Raw genomic sequence first — 17,461 nt, 5'->3', positions numbered from 1 at the left:
ACATTATGTTTGAGCTTAAAGAAAATCTAGCTTGACAACTTCCCCGTGTAGCTTTGTTGTAACATAATGGTACCACGCCTTTACTATGTTGTTATGTCCTCAAACTTTGATGGAAGATATGGCTTATACCTGACTCTTTCCTCCATTGCATCTGGATAGATAGTTTTGGAACCAGTTTGAACATTGTTTCATAATAAGAAAAACTTCATGTTTAACTTGGAAGGCCCGCCTATAAATTGTTGAATATTTTTCCTTGTGACTTCCAAATATTCTTAGTAGTTACCTGCCTCAAACTGCTCAATAATTCTTCAATTTCTTTCCTGACAACATTTATGCCCATTGTTTCTGTAAATTCCCCAATGGAAGGTATCTTGTGCACTCTTACCAAGGAGTTTGAACTATGGTATAGTCGCGAATAGGTGGTTATGATGTTGGCCACATAAGTGTTGAGTTATGTGTTTCCCTATACAAGCATTATAACCTCAACCCTTTCCAATTCGACTTCTTGCCTTGTTTTCCTGACCAACTATGATGGTGCATCTCTGTACTTAATTCCCCATTCTTCGATCACATCAATGGCTACATGAGTCACCTTCAGAACTTTCACATTCTCCTATGATCAATTTTGCATTGCATGCAAGGGAACACATGCCTTATTAAGGGTGATAATTTCTTTATAAAAATATTTCATAGTGTCACCAAATAATTGAATTTCCTCACCTATAGATGCTCACAACTCCCTTATGTGAGAATAAATGGAAGACAACCTTTGGTTCTTGGCTAAGAGATGATTAATTGTTTTCCTTGCAATAGTTAGGTCCTTTTCCAATTGCTTATTTTCTTTCATCAAGAAATATGTGTTTACTTTTGTAACTTCTACAAAGTCTAAGTTTGTTGTTATGACTATCTTCAAATTCATCTTGGTATTAGGCACAATCACCCTCTCTGTATGAATGGAAACAGGATGGACTAGGTCATTAGGAAAATATTTCTGCCTTTCCTGCACTATTATGTTCTTTAACTGATCAAAGGTAAGGTTGGAAATATCCATGACCATATCATGATCTGGAGGAGATATTCCCATCTCAGAGAATGGGATGTGGCCACCAGTAAGACGAGGTGAAGGTTGACTGCTAGCTTGTTTTGCAATGGGCACCATGTCGACATCTTGGTTATCTTCCTCGTGTTCAACCTCCATGTCTTTGACCTGTATTTTCTCCTCTATCTCTCTTACAAATTCCTCGTCCTGCTTTTTCCTGCTTTCATAATGCACCAATTGTTTCTACTATTCTTCCTCAAATTGTTTTTGTCTCGCTTCTTCTTCTTCCTTCTTTATCAATTCTTCTTGTTCTTGCATGTATTCTTTTTCTTTTCTTTCTTATTCCTCTTTATGTATCCATTCCTCTTCCTGCTTTTGTTCCTCCTCCTCTCTCTCTTTTCTTCTTCCTGCTTCTTCTTCTTTAGTTCTTCTAATTGTTTTCTCCTCTTTTCTGCTGCAATGGTCGCTCTCAGAATAATAAGATTTGCTTTGAAATTTTGGCTTCGCTCTGCTACAAGATTATGCACAACTTTCCTCTTGTACATAGAAATGGTGACCAGAGTGGGCACTTCCTATTGATTCCCTTCTTGGACAACATCTTTCTGATGAACTGTACTAGAAGGTGATGCCTCACTGCCTGGTGCATGTAGTCGAGAAGCATTGTAACAATTATTTATCTTCTCTTCCTCTTTTCGGAAATACGACTCATAATCCCAGGAAAAATGTAACTTGGCACAATGTATTTTACATACTCCTCTGGGATCATATCTATGAAAGATCATCTCACCAAACTTAAGGCTGGTAAGTTCTTCAACTTTTGTTTCTACAGCCTTTAAGCTCTTGAGATCATACAATCGCACTTGCAAAGGAAAGGAAGGCCAAGGTTCCTTCTTCTTCTTCTTCAATAACTGAGATAGACCTGCACTGAGATGATAAGAAACCTCCTATATGACCACCTTATCGGTCACATACCTTAGCAAATGATGTGGAGGTTTCTGAGAACCAAACACTCTAAGGTATGTGCCCTGAGGTGAGGAAAACCAATATGCTATCTTTGCCACTACTTTCCTAGCCTCGTGATGGGACATGTAAGGAACTTCTTCCTCAAATATCATCTGATATAGAACCATTAAGAAGTGTTGAGAAAGTTTCTAATATACCCCTATATAATTGTACTCTAACAATACTTTTCAATATACATTGATAGGGAGCTCCCTCGGGCTCCACCTCCATTCTAGACCTGGGAATTCATGGCGAGCACAAATACCATCGAGTGAGTAGGTAGTTATGTAAAATTTTGATTTATTTCCCTTAGGTGGTTCTTTTTCCTTGTTCAAATAAATCCTCGGTTGTTGGGATAAAATATGTGACCAATTGAATACTTTTCCTTTTGTGACAAGTAGGTACAAAATGAAGATCCACCCTTCATAAAAGGATTCAATGTTCTTCTATCCATAGATCCTAGAACACATAGCAATCAAGTACTGGTAAACTATTGTGAGACACTTAGTCTTGTAAGTACTAATAGGCTTGTGGTGAAACTTAGTTGGTCCCTGACACCATGAATTGATCACATCTTTGATGTCCATATAAATCCAAGCTGTATAAAATAGAGAATCCAAGTGTTGCTCAAACTTGGGCAAGTTGTAATATAAGTGAAAGTAATGTGGCTAGTATGAGGCAAGATGTTTCCCATTGAAACTATTGAGCACCGTGTTCTTAGTGTCTAGACCCTACAATATCCACTTGATGACATTGGCACAAGTAATAGATACCTGCAGGAAACTTTGTGGAACCCTGACTTTTGAATGTTCTCATAGATTTCCCTATCTTCCAGATATTTTGTGAACTCCTTTGAATTGAATACATCTTTGATAGTGATCCATGTGACAGTAGAGTCTTTGTCGATAAAGCATTGAGTGTCTGACAAGATAGTTAACTCTTGTCAAGGTATTGTCAATGGCATCTTTAGTACTGCTTTATGTGACCTCCTTAGATGACCCCTATTTTGGAAGCATGGTGCTATTAGATGATGAAACATTGATGTGTTATGGATATGCAGTACCTGGTGAACAATATGCACTCATGGAAACTAAAAGATAGTTTCACAAGAGATCAATTAATCTAACAATTCACAAGCATAAGACAGTCACTAAGAAGAGGGATTGTGCAATGCTAGAGCACAAGTGAGGTAGGGTGACCTCATTGGTCACTAGAAATGCACATTGTGCAACATTAGAGGAATGATTGTGTAGTTCTTGATTGTAAGGGGGGTTGACTGAGGACTAGATCTGTTCATTGCGCAGTTAATGCTGGAGAGAGGAGCCTGGACTACACAGTGCACGATTGAAAGGGACATGAAGGCTTCCCTGTTGACTATGATTACGCAATGCATAGTTGGGGGACCCAATGATTATGTAGTGTGCAGTTGCAGATGGTAATATAATGAAAGGGAAAGGACATGCATGCATAAATACACCCAACATCAATAATTATTGGTAAGTGAAAAGACAAGGAATGTGATGTGACGCTTAAAAAGAAGCTCAAAAGACTGAAACAACACTTGTATAAGCTAATAATAGAAAAATGACACTAGCTATAAGAAAAGAAAGATAAAATGACACTTGTGAAAGCAAAAGTGACAAAAGCGAAAACAAAAGTGACAAAAAGCAAGAGTTGAGAAACTTACCCGGAAAAGAAACACAAATGGAATCCAAAGCTCCTTGTGCTCGTGATAATGAGTAGAGCTCTAAATAAAAGTGTGAGAATGAGCTCTAGGATAGCTTTCTTATATAGATGAGAACCCACGAGATTAGGGTTAGGGTTTTAGGTGTGCATGCCTAAAATCAAGGAGCCACTCCTAGATGACTGACACATGTCAGATGATAAAATTAGAAACACATGCCACACTATCAATTAGAAGTGCACATGGTTGTCCTTGGGAAGTGTGCACTTACTATTTTCTAGGAGTGCCTAGTTGGATTGCTTTGGTAACTACACAGTTCAGTGGCTCAGTGGATTACATAGTTTATTGTCACCAGGAGTTGCACAATTTTCTCTCACATTGAATTGCACAATTGCTTGTCTCAGTGGATTGTGCAATTCACTCCGGCAAGGGGTTGCACAGTTCACTATAATAGAGGATTGTGCAATCCCTCAAAGCAAGGCATGCAATCAGTGTCATCAAGGAAAGACTTAACTTTTTTTCACAAAAGGTGCTTTTTCTATCTTTAGAAGTTGTGCAGCTACTATCGACAAGGATTGATTGTCATCGAGGACTGCCCAGTAGCTATTAGAAAGAAAGCATAGTTAAGACATCACAAGCCTAACATGAGAGAATGAGTCATTGCGACACTTAGTAAAACAAGAAGAAAACTTGACACAAATTAAAGCGACAGTTCTTACAGTCAAAGGGAGGCTCAAAAATTAAAGCATGAGAAAAAATTTGGAGGGGGGCTTGTAGCAGCTACAATACTTGTGAAGATAGATGTATACCTAAAGATAGTGCTGCAAGATAACCTTAGTAAGGACCTCACATTATGTTGATATGCAACATTGCTAAGTGTCATTTTTAACTCTGCTAAGGTAGTCTCCTAGGGATTGAGGGTCTTTTCTTCCTGCGACCTACTACCTCTATAAAACCCCAACACCAGTCACACTAGGAGATTTATTTTCTGAGTTACATTAGTGTTGAAATTCTCGCTCTAATTGAGATATGGAGGTGCGATCTACGAATCCATGACCCTCCAACTCCAGTTGCAATAAGTTGCAACTCTATCTTGGTAGACAAAATGATAAACTTGAAAACTCTGATCATTTCTCCATGACATGAATTCATTTGTTCTTAACCCTAAATTCAACACAAGAGAGATAAGGTGTCACCTGCTTGTATAGGAATTTTCCAGATAAGACTCTTTCAGCCAATCAACAATTCTATCATGAAATTCAAGATGATCAACTTGAGGACCCTGAATTTTTTTCCAAATATGGACCTCCATCAGGTGCAACTAAGATATGAGAGGACTCTAGCATGGAAACCTTATTTTGAGCTTGTTCATGGATTTTGTCAAGGACATGAGGGCTTGACATAACCATTGGCGAGAGTCAAAGTGCCTCATCATCTTGACAAACCTCTGAACCCTCAAATGGTAGATCATCGAATATTGGTGGTTTCATAAGATCAATAGATGAATGCACGTGGTCATCATCAGTTGTTTCATGAAAATCATCATTAAATATATTGTTGGTTTGATCAGATGTTTGAGTATTAACAAATTAGTGGCTCAAAAGATTAGATTCTTCTGGTTTCCATGATGGAGATAAATAAACTAGAGGGGTCTCATGAGAGAGAGGAATCAGGTGGTTCGTTCCCTCACATACGGTGGAATGTAAGACAACACCATCTTGTACCTCATCACAATCTGCACTAGCTAGGCGAGAATCACAAAGGTTTGAAACAAAGGCTGGTCTGCTTTCTTCAACAAACAAGTCAGGGTACATGGAGTATTTCATATTAGAATCTTTCAAAAATGAGCTTTCATATGGAAATATGGTGTTGAATGTAGGAACATGTGAGAGACCCTAATATGACCTAGTTCAGGGATCTCATCAGGAATGTGAGAACCTATCATAACGATCAACGTAACCTAAATTTCCTCAACTTCTTGAAAAGTCCTAGAACCTTCTGAAGGTGGACCATCAAATTGTGGTGGCTTTATGAGATTGAGAAGTGAGTACAAACAAATTCCATGAATAGCATCAGTGAAGACATCATTGATAGAGTGATACTCATTAACGCCACTAATTTGATCGGATTGGGTATCTGACACACGAGACTCTTCAAATATATAGAATGGGGATATATCAATCGGGGACTCTTTTGAACCTTTAGATATGTATAATCTTCCTCTCCATTTGTTAAAGATTGCAGATTGAAAATATCATTGACAAGGGATTCAATACTTTCAACCTATGATTGTGAGACAACATCATCATGTACATGATTGCAATTGAAACTAGTAGGATAAATATCCAAATAATTTGTAGAAACTGTTGGTGGAGCAGACTTGTGAAACAAATTAGGGCACAATGGATGAAAAGAAATGGGTGGAGAGACAAAATTTCCAACCAAGTTTGGTTTAGAACTTAAAACCTACACATTAATATTAGCTTGAGAAATCAAGATATTTGCATGCATGTTATGCTTCGTGGAGTTGTTTGCAACTTCAATATTATTAGAGAGATGATATAGTTCATGGAAATCAAATGAAGGAGGGATCATAATATGAGGAGACTCCAGAATATATTCAAGAAGATGTGTGCTTAACAGTCTCAAGTTAAATCTTTTCAACAAGGAGAGGTGTTTTATCAACTTGATTCTCAGGTTGTCTAATTTCACTAGGATGTATGAGAGCTTCGAAAGGAAGATAACTTGGCTCTTTACCCTGCAAACACTCTTCATCACCTATATTATCAATGACATAAATTTAATTAGGTAATGAATTTGAAGGAAGATGCAAAACTTCATAGGCGATAATTTCCTCCTTAGAGGCTTGAGGCTTTTCCCAACTCACAGAAATGGACAAGACACGATTAGGGATAAGGTTTGGCTGATTTGTAACTTGTAGATTATCATGATGATCATCAAAATCAGGATTTGTTTTAGATTGAAATGGTTGCAGAGAAAGATAAACCAATTGTCAGAATTTCTCCCTCAAATACATCCAGTCCACGTCTCTTTCAGGAAATTCATAACAAAGATGAACAAATCTATCAGTAATATCCTATGATTGATTCTTAGGGTTTCATTCTAAGATGATTTATCCTTTTAAACACACATTGATAATCATACCTATCAAAATCTTGATGAAGCTCGTTGATGAGATGCTCAGATGAATGGATAGAAGCGGTCGGTAACATGTAGCATCATTGCTTGACATGACCTTCAAGCGTGAGGATGAAGAATCCACCCATAACTTCTTTATAATGTATTCCATTAGAGTTATAGAAATGGATAACTTGACACATGTGTCCAAATACAACCCAAAATAGAGAAGTGGGAAGGATCCATTTCAAGATATGAAGCTAAACTAAAGGCTCCATGGGGTTAGCTTGTCATCTGCCCTCCTTCTAGCACCAAAAATCTGTTGACAAGCTGGAATGTACCACCAACAGCTAGGGGGTCTCCCCAGTGTGAAGTCCCAATTAGACCTCACATCGTTTGGGATAAGATCCCCATCCAGTATGTAGGCTCGACTACCATCATGTTGGTTTCACTCTTGGCTTTCAAATGAGGAGATGTTAGAGTGAGGACAAGAATGAAATCCCTGGACAATGGAACAAGGTCAACCCAAGATTGACAAACTACAAAATGAGATTCAGGAAAGCAGTAACAACAACAACAAGAAGAAGTATTCCATGAGAATGATGAGTGAGCTAAAACCATCTCAGACATACATGAACAAGAAGATACCAGAGGTTAATTGCAAATAAGTTCGCAATATGTTACTGGCATGGCATGGAATAAGTAAGAATAGATTCAAAGTAGATATGAAATCCATAAGCTAAGAATGAGTTCATTAACATATTCCCACATGAAAGCACACATACAACATGATGGAAACATGAGAAAAATAGTACAACCGTCATAAAGATGCATGAGAATATATAATGAAAGAAAATAGCTTCTTATTAATCTTGTTGCAAATACAAGTACATGTCCTACAATCATCAAAGCCCAACAATGGAACATGGGTTGCTCATACCATCATCCAAAGAAAAACCCTAGCCTCACCATAACTCACCCTACAAGCTACCAAGAGTTGAATGCCTCTAGCTCTTCATCACATATCAACTACCTAATTCTAGTCCTAACTCGAGTGCTAAAGTCCCCTACAAATGAGGCATGAGGGTATATTTATAGAGGTGAGGTGATTATTCACCTACTGTGACTTCTCGCCTTTCCTCACAACTCTTGAACTTCCTCACTTCTCTCTCATGTCTAATGTATAATACATGCCGAATTGACCTCAGCATAGTTGTTGGCATCATGATGAGAAATATTTACATTATGATAGCAGAGAAGACATGAAGCGAGTACAGAGGCTTCTTGGAAACCCTAGAGTACTCATTTCTAATTTTGTTTCCATGTCATAAGACAAAGTTGTTTGCCTGCTATCGTGCCTCATGTGCATTGACCAACCTTTTAATATTGTACCTTTGGTATTGCTAACTAGATCTTAGAGCTTGTGTGGAAACGAATTTCCATCTTGTAGAAACACTAGTTACGTAGCTTCTGTGAGAAACCCTAGCTTCCTCCACATAGGTTGTCATGCTCGTTCCATTTCTTCTACCTGCAAACAAATTACATTGGTCAAACACATATTTGCAGTCAAATAATAACAATAGAAACATGACATATTCATGAAGAGAAAATATCAGTTTTGAACCCCTGTATGGTCCTTTCTATGGTGGAATGTTATCAAGGAATGTATAGCCCGCACAAGGTTTAAGGCATAATGCAAGAGGTACTCCATCAACTAGTGTTTTATGCAAAATATCTAGGGATTTTCCGTCATCAATAGACCTATGAATAAAACCTCTTGAACAATGCCTCTTAAGCCAAAATTCTAAATCCTTTGCAGTTCCAATGACCACAAGTGTTCCTCATTCTTTATCATAAAAGTAATAGAGCAAATGTTGAATGCATCTTCATTATCTTGCAATACCAAGAGGCATGTAGTTTCACCAGTTTTACAAGCTGCTCATTTCCTTGAATCTACTTTTGGATAACCATATTTCTCATCAGGAAGAGAAAATATAATAAAGGAGAAGAGATGATCATTAAAAACCCTAAGATGTTTATTATCGTAGAGACTTGCAGGAGCTGCCAAACAAGGATTGTGTATTTTTATCCTCTACTTGTTGTTTCCCTAATTGTTGAGCCCAAATTGTATTTCCATCTACATTTCACATCTACATGATAATTCTTTGTATACTGTAAATGACCAAGGCCTATTCATTGTCTTGGGTCTGCACCTTTTGATGTTATAAATCCCTCCTATTACCCAAAGATGAGAAGTACCTTTCTTGTTCAACGACCCCTGTAAAAGATTTACTTCTCGCGGTGCCATATGATCACATAGCTTTAATTCTCCTCTTGGCAAGCATGATGACCACATGAAAGTTCAAGAGCTTTAAGTTTTGAAAGAACCCATGGTTGAAAATCTTGCATGGTTTTCATAATTTTCCATAAGTTGTTGTTGAGAATTTGGGTAGTCAAGTGACATCGTGATAATCCAAACATCACAAACTGAGACCTGTTCTCAATGGAAAGTGCATAATCATGTTGGTAATATCTTTTCATTGTTACTTCTAAAATTTTCAGTCCATGTCCATCTACTATCTAGGGGCCATACCTTCCAATACTATAAATTCTGTGATAGGAACAATCTTGGAACTGTAAGCTAATCGTCAAATACAGATAGGAAAAATGTTTTCCCCTATGTATGGTACCTACGGTCTATCTCAAACTAAAGGATTCAAAAACTACTAAAAGCCTTACAATATAAGTTCATGTTCCCTAGCCTTTGCTATACCAGTTATGACATGACTTCTTCTACAAGACAACTCCATATATCTATTGAAGAAATATAGTCAGCAGGGGTTTAGATCTTTGAATAACATACAAGCTTCATTTAATGTAGATTTTCCATTAGAAAAGTTGAATATTTGTTCTACCAACATATATTATTTGAACACCATAATAGTGAAAGGGCTCTAGCATTATTGTTTTATTCATAATTTTGAACTTCACATCGCAAATATGTTTAACATATAGGAGTTTGACATTGGGGCTTGGTAGACCCTCATTTTAGTTACTTGTTTGACTACCATATCCTCTTCATCATCAAGAGAATATATTCTTCCAAGTATCCTTCTATGTATATGTGCAACATCTATGGTGGAGGGGACACATTGCACCAACATATACATGAAGACAGTTGTAGACCTAAAGATAGAGCTAAAAGATAACCTTAGTAAGGAACTCACATTAAGTTGATATGTAGCATTGCTAAGTGTCATTTTAAACTCTGCTAAGGTAGTCTCAACGCACTTATTTTGTTCGCCAATAGCTTGGAATTTCATGAAAATCCTGGTAAATGATCGCAAAACAGACATTCCTAATAGTTGGGTACACCCACTAAGACCAGTGTTTTAAAAACCGGCCGGTTTGAACCGGTAACCAATCAAACCAGTTAGTTCACCAGCCAACCAGGTCAAACCGGTAGAAAAATTGGGTTTGACCCCTCCCTTTGCCCAGAAACCACAAAAACCAGTGCTAACTGGCCGGTTTAGGGCGGAACCGACCAGTTTATGGTCAAATCGGTCTGTTCCATCCTAAAATGGTCGGTTAGCTGCCAAGGCTATGGAGGACCCACGCAGCACAATTTAGGAAGCTTCTAGGGTGTTTTGGAGGGAAAATAAGGGTTGTTTCCATCCAAAAACAACCTCTCCAAGCCTTTAAAAGAAGCTTGTCCCTCTCATTTGTCTCACACATCTCATTTGGAGTTTTTGTGAGTTTGATTGGGAGCTTGGAGAGTGTTGATTTTTTGCTAGAGTAGTCATCTTGGAGGCTTGGAGTTGGAGTTGGAGCTATTTGGAGATAGTTTGGAGCTTTCAGTGGAGTTGGCATCTTCAAGAGGAGGCTAAGGAAGCTAGTTTTCATTTCCAAGTAAGGATTTTCACTTGAAAATTTCCTCATTTGACTGTTGTCCATGTATTAATTTTTTTATGTGTTCTATCATCTATGCTATCAAATATCTAGTTCTATACTATCAAATCTCTAGTTCTATGCTATCCAAATTTGTAGGCTACATGTGCATTTTTTTCCCTAAATTTAGCTTTGGTTTTCCATGTTTCTTAGTTGCAATTTTTTTTTAAATGACAAATTTCTTTGCAAATTTTAATTATTTCAAGCCGACATGGCTCCAAAATCCAAGGACACTGCATGGGTTCATTGTGATTTGATTGATGGAAAAATGATATGCAAATTATGCCATAAACCTATTGGAGGTGGGGGTATTCTCAGATTGAAACAACACTTGGTTGGGATAAGAGGCCAAGTAAAGCCATGTGAAGCACCAAATGAAGTGTTAGGTCCTATTAGGGCAGAATACCTTTCCAAGTTTGAAAAGTTTGAAGAGAATAAGGCTAGGGAGAAGGCCATCCAAGATGACATTGCAAGGAAGAGGGAATTATTAGAAGCTGTGAAAGAGAGTGGGTATGATGATTATGAGATTCAAGGCTCCTCTTCTATCCCTTCCACCAATGACCCCTTTCACTATGTTCCTCATTATTTTGGCCAACAATCAAAAGGAGCAAAGAGAACAAGAATCCAGAGATATTTCTCATCCTCTACCAACATTGCCTCTTCTAATCCCACTTCCTCCCAGCCAAGCCGTCAACTCACATTGGATCAACATTAGAAAATGTTAATTTTTCATAGGGCTATATTGTTCTTTGCTTTGATAATTTCATTTCTCCATTAACACATTAAGTTCACCGCATAGCATCATAACATTATTCAGATTAACATCATTATTCATCAACATATGCAACTATGTAGAAAGAACAATAACATCATCATCAATGCAACAAAACATAAAGGAACAATAGAAGAAAAACATGCACACATACAGACACCAAGATTGGTTGGATACTAGGGAAAAACCCACTATGGGGAAAACCCTTGCAAATATTCTTCTAATAGATTGTCATCAAATGATTCAACAAAAGAGAGTAAAATGATCCATATATTCACAACAACTAGAATATCCATGAAATGCATCTAAATATCAAAACTCTGATTCAGATAATTGTAATGTATTGTCACTGCCTGTAGCCTACTACCGAACACTTCTGTCACTAAGTGAAATCTTTGGAATACTGAAATCTCATCTTGGAGTCCGGGACATAGGGAGGAGGAGTTGTGTGAGCGACTATGACAGACCTGGTCACTCTCTATGAACTGCATGATAGCGACTAAGGCATCTCGGTCACTCCCATACCAATCTGTGTGAGCGACCGGGGAACAAACTGACCCAGACTCCCGGTCACTCTCATGAAGACTCTATGCCAGCGTCCAAGGGTCCCTGGTCGCTCTCATAGGCTTGTGTGCCAACGTACAGGGACTAAAATGCCCAGTTATGTTCCAGCGTACAGGAAACAAAAAACCCTAGTTCAATGTGAGCTTCATCCTGTAGTTTCGGACCCTTAAGCGAGCTTCCTCTGTCAGACTTGTGCGAGCCAAGAAAAAATAGAAGAGGAGAAGAGAGCTTGATCAATGTGTCTAAATGAGATTGATGTATCTTCTATTTATAGGATTCCATGAGGGTCCACTTGACCTGCCCATTGGTACATGTGCATAGGGCCGACCTGATCCATAATATATGTATGAATAAAATAATTCATAACTCAACTTCCTCTTGTCCAAATGAGGTGATCTTTAGGTCGATTTTGGTCCTCTCAAAAAGAGGAATTAAATTCAATCATCATCTCCATCAAATGAGTAGTCCAAAGTGGAATTTGACCGTAGTTGCATATTTTTAACACTCCCTCTCAACTAGGGATAATTCTACCTACCAATGTCGAACCATTGATCAACATGGCATACATCCCATCTCAAGTATCTCATCATCTCGGATCATCAATGTACATATCTTTCTTATTCATGCTTGTCTCTTGATTGTTCCTGCTCATATGATAAATATTCTCGAATCTAGAAGAAGAAGAATTTGCCACCAGAGGGGAGCTTAAGCTACCACCCTCTATTCATCGGGCCACAACCTGGAATCTCTATCAGTGGGCTACTACCCGAAATATCTGTCAGCAGGATACTACCCAAAATATCTGTAAGTGAGATACTACCTGAAAATATGTCAACAGGCTACTACCCAGAAATATGTCAATAGGCTACTACATGGAAATATGTCATCAGGATAATACCTGGAAATGTCATCAGGCTACTACCCGGAAATACCATCGGGCTACTACCCGAAGATATCATCAGGCTACTACTCAGAAATATCAGCGAGGAGTCAAATCTACAACCCTCATCATCATCAGACAACATATCATCAGGGAGCACATCTCAACCTAGAACCATATCGAAAATATCATGGGGGAGCTACTACTATGACCCCATATCGAGCAATAGTTGATATAGGGGAGCTACTACTCAATCCATCCTATTGCCTACTGATCTTCCCATCAATGACCCTGAATAGTCAAGTGGTAGAACACCTGCATCATAATCCTATCTTGGGTGAAAAACCTGACTTACCAAAGGTAAGGATCTCACGTCCCCAAGCTTCCTCAATTGTTGGCTAGACAGAGAGGGATAATCCCAACAAGCCCAGCTTGTGGGTATGATGCCAACTGGGGTATACTCTAAAAAGACCAAGATAGGGTGAGCTATTACTCCAACCCTATGGGTAATAGATAGGGGTAACACCCTATTTTCTAGACTTTACTCAACCCCAGGAGCCTTCTATCTCAATTCCATACCTTGGGAGCTCAACAGGGGGGAAGAGTATGGCTCAGTGTCCTCGATCAACACTGCTCTCATCATACTCATGTCATCGTACTTGCATCAAGTAATCATCATCTATCAGTAGCAACTATGTCTTATTTATACAGGACATCAAATCAAATATCATGTTAGAGCATAAATAATCATATAAATCACAAAAGGATACCATAATCATCCTTCCTCTCAAGGAGGTGCCAACCACAAGCCTAAGCTTGTCTCGTACAGCTGCACTATCTCAATACATGAGAGTATCACAGTCCCAACTATATATATATGGGATTGTTTGCCAATCAGATCCCACCTTTTATTATCGTAATGTATCCATGTCATATCTAGATCATACTGAGACAACTCTCTAAGGAGCTTCTTTATCTTGCTCATAGCTAGTCATGCCAGCAACTAAGACAACACTCATATGTGTTCGTCTCATCAATAATCAATATCAGCATATCCATACAGTGGTATATCATAGGAAGAATATCCCAGACCAAGAATAGATCATAGCATGCAAACATCTCAAAGGATTCTTGGCGACAATGTGTATGAAGCGGCTCAATCATGAACTTGTTCAGGTTCTATGCACATCATATATATACAGATGGATGTTCAAAACAGAACATCAATGATTCAATCAGCTATCAGGTGCCATGTCAACTTCAACAACATCTTGAACTTCAAATCGGAGTGTCCAAGGATTTGCATTTCCAATTTTTCAATGCTTCTTCAATAGCTTCACAATATAGATTGTATTTTACCAAGTTCAAAAATCGATTCATCATGCCATGATACATTATTATGAGATTCAAAAGCCATCTCCCTCTTACTTATATCATCAGAGGTTCTTTACCTAACAATAGTATATCGTCAGTATATAAAATCCAAAATAAAAATCAAAGTCATACCTTGGAACACTTCTGAGGTAAAGGCTTGGATCAACACATCATCCTGGATTCATCAGATGATTGTCAATGTAGATATATCTAGATCAGGGGAGCTTGCTTCATGCAATGCTCATTGCAACCATAACACTTTACCAAACCATCAGCCCTTCATAAATCCTTATTGTGCAATTAAATCATCTCATCAAAGTTTAGAAGCCAAATCAATACTAGTATCAAAAGTCATCAATATCTCAGTGTCAATTCTTTGAACCAGATGACAGGTAGGGCTTTCATAGATTCATGACACCATCTATTATCATGCCAACAGGTTGTCATCATCCATACAATATCAATCAAGTTATTCCTATAATACAAGTCATAGGAAGTCAACATACTTTCATCATACTTATCACAAGAATTATCAATATCAATGAGGTAACCTTTTATAAGAGATCCATAATGTCTTATGCATGTCAAGTGTCAAGAGTATCATTTACTAGAGTCAAGGTACTAGCCTTCTTCACAGAATCAGGATCTCCAAGAACAATAGATGTTAGCCAAACATCAAGTTATGCCACTATATCCAAGATCAGCAATAAGTAACCTCATAGAATCAAGAAGATCATCATGATCAAAATATTCAATACCAGGTGCACCATTTCATCATAAGAAACATAAATCCAAATATCTTTCATATGCAAGCATGAGCCATTTGCGAAGGAGACATTCTCAACATACTATAAGGCTTACCTAGTCATCCAATGTTATAACTGAAACATAACATTGAAATAATATACATTTCATACCTTGTAATGTTCAAATACCTATGCACCTTCTCATAGATAGTTTATAGTGCTTGTCACATTTTCATCAAGGAGGTTAGATACATCCATATACTCAAATACATATGCAGGAAGTATAAGAAATGATCAAAACAATAATCATAATAATCAGATCCATAAGTCTAAACAAGAGTAAAGACACAAATAAACATTATAAGTTAAGGAGTACTTATCTTTAATGAGAGGTGATCCTCTCCCTCTTGAACTAGCCTTCAAGAGTCATCACTATCCATAGTCCACATAAGATGTTTCCTTCAATCAAATTTATCAACAACTGGCCATCTAGGGCTTCATCAAATCTATCCCAAGTGCTTGAGCATCTTCACATAGACCATACTATAGTTTCATACATCAAATCTCAAGTCTTTTCCATAAACCATAGTTTCTCTCAAACCCTAACCATTAAATCCTTATGCACTAACTACCTAGGGTTTCCTTCATACCCTAGGATTCTTTTAGGTCTCCACCATCCTCTTCCAGTTTCCATCAAAAGTGTCTCCATGGGGGTGATCTCTATGGTTTTTCTTCAGCCGAGCTCTGAAACCATGTTAATTTTTCATAGGGATATATTGTTCTTTGCTTTGATAATTGCATTTCTCCATTAACACATTAAGTTAACCCCATAGCATTATAAAATTATTCAGATTAACATCATTATTCATCAACATATGAAACTATGTAGAAAGAACAATAACATCATCATCAATGCAACAGAACATAAAGGAACAATAGAAGAAAAGCATGCACACATAGAGACACTAGGATTGGTCGGAGACCAGGGAAAAACCCACTATGGGGAAAACCCTTGCAAATCTTCTTTTAATAGATTGTCATCAAATGATTAAGCAAAATTGAGTACAATGATCCATATCTTCACAGAAACTAGAATATCCATGAAATGCATCTAAACATCAAAACTCTGATTCAGATAACTGTAATGTATTGTCACTGCTTGTAGCCTGCTGTCAAACACTTTTGTCACTGAGCGAAATCTTTAGAATACTGAAATCACATCTTGGAGTCTCGGACGTAAGGAGGAGGATTTGTGCGAGTGACTATGATAGACTAGACCGCTCTCTGTGAACTACATGATAGCGAATAAGGGAGCTCAGTTGTTCCCATACCATTTTGTGCGAGCGACCAAGGACCAAACTGACCCAGACTCCTGGTCGCTCTCATGAAGACTTCGTGTCAACATTCAAGGGTCCCTAGTCGTTCTCATAGTCTTGTGTGCCAGTGTCTAGGTACTAAAATGCCCATTTCCGTGCCAGTGTTCAAGAAACAGAAAACCCTAGTTCAGTGTGAGCTTCATCCTATAGTTTCGAACCCTTAAGCGAGCTTCTTCCGTCAGACTTGTGCGAGCCAAGACAAAATAGAAGAGAAAAAGAGAGCTTGGTTAATGTGTCCAAATGAGCTTGAGGTATATTCTATTTATAGGATTCCATGAGGGTCCACTTGACCTGCCCATTGGTACATGTGCATAGGGCTGACCTGATCCAGAATATATGTATGAATAAAATAATTGACAACTCAACTTCCGCTTGTCCAAATGAGGTGATCTTTAGGTCGATTTTGGTCCTCTCGAAAAGAGGAATTAAATGAAACCATCATCTCCATAAAATGAGTAGTCCAAAGTGTATTTTGACTGCAATTGCATATTTTTAATAGAAAAACAATGCAAATAATCAATACATTGCTAGATGGTGGTATGATGCAGATATCCCATTTAATGCTGCTCACGCACCTTATTACCAAGCTATGTGGGACTCTGTTATAGATATAGGAAAGGGCTTCAAAGGCCCTAGTATGCATGACTTGAGGGGAGCTCTTTTACAAAAAGATATTTCTTCCATTGATGAGTATTCGACTGAGTATAGAGATTCATGGCTCAAAACAAGTTGTTCCATCATGTCAGATGGATGCACTAATGGAAAGAACCACACTATCATTAATTTCCTTATTTCTTGCCCTCAAGGAACCATGTTTTTGAGATTAGTTGATGCATTTGATAAGGTGAAGGATGCAACCCTTCTATTTGATCTTTTGGATGACATTATTCAAGAAGTGGAGGAGCAGAATGTTGTGCAGGTCATCACTGATAATGCCT

Source organism: Pinus tabuliformis, chromosome 4_1 (assembly GCF_031772625.1).
Source record: "Pinus tabuliformis cultivar Carrire ecotype Pingquan chromosome 4_1, CPIR1, whole genome shotgun sequence".
NCBI classification, from domain to species: domain Eukaryota; kingdom Viridiplantae; phylum Streptophyta; class Pinopsida; order Pinales; family Pinaceae; genus Pinus; species Pinus tabuliformis.
This window is presented reverse-complemented; position numbering follows the sequence as displayed.